The sequence below is a fragment of the Perkinsus marinus genome (genome assembly GCF_000006405.1).
Source record: "Perkinsus marinus ATCC 50983 genomic scaffold scf_1104296938194, whole genome shotgun sequence".
Lineage (NCBI taxonomy): Eukaryota > Perkinsozoa > Perkinsida > Perkinsidae > Perkinsus > Perkinsus marinus.
Genome location: NW_003213562.1, coordinates 1 through 768, shown reverse-complemented (window position 1 = coordinate 768; position 768 = coordinate 1). Strand labels below are relative to the sequence as shown.

Below are 768 nucleotides of genomic sequence, written 5' to 3'. Positions count from 1 at the left end.
TAACTTTGTCCAAGGGGAGCGGCTTCAGTCCACTGTCACTTGCACTGTATCCATCGTCGTTTTGCTGGAATGGTCTAGTTGGTTATGACGACTGCCTAACACGCAGTAGGTCCCGAGTTCGATTCTCGGTTCCAGTATGTTACAATCATTATAAAAAGACTCGCATTAGTTTGTATCACACACACAGAATGCAACGGAGTCGGTGAGAGACAAATATTCGTTCCATTTTTAACTTGCTGGAATGGTCTAGTTGGTTATGACGACTGCCTAACACGCAGTAGGTCCCGAGTTCGATTCTCGGTTCCAGTATGTTATCATTATCAAAATAAGAGTCACCTCACTTTATCAAACACATAAACGCAACGGTGCGTCGTCGAGAGACAAACATTAGGTGTATTGCTATCTTGCTGGAATGGTCTAGTCGGTTATGACGACTGCCTCACACGCAGTAGGTCCCGAGTTCGATTCTCGGTTCCAGTATGTGTCTTTATTATATAAAGACTCGCGTCACTGTGTATCACTGATGCGGCCACTGATGAGTTTAACTGGCGCGTCTCTCCAAACACTCATCCCACTGTTTCGTTTATACCCCGCCATATCTCTTCGCACGTGCATTTCTGCTCGCGCGCAGCTCAATTCTGTTCGGGTTTTCGGGTTTCGGGTTTTCGGGTTTCGGGTTTCGGGTTTCGGGTTTCGGGTTTCGGGTTTCGGGTTTCGGGTTTCGGGTTTCGGGTTTCGGGTTTCGGGTTTCGGGTTTCGGGTTTCGGG

General features: G+C 47.8%; 3 non-coding genes across 3 annotated transcripts; all 3 read left to right on the top strand.

Moving 5' to 3' along the window:
• The first annotated feature begins 63 nt into the window (after positions 1–63).
• Pmar_PMAR020184 lies at positions 64–137 on the top strand. Its single transcript has one exon. It is a non-coding gene; the product is annotated as a tRNA-Val (tRNA).
• Positions 138–235: 98 nt separating this feature from the next.
• Positions 236–309, top strand: Pmar_PMAR020183. The gene has a single exon. It is a non-coding gene; the product is annotated as a tRNA-Val (tRNA).
• Positions 310–406: 97 nt separating this feature from the next.
• On the top strand, positions 407–480 carry Pmar_PMAR020182. The gene has a single exon. It is a non-coding gene; the product is annotated as a tRNA-Val (tRNA).
• Positions 481–768: the final 288 nt, after the last annotated feature.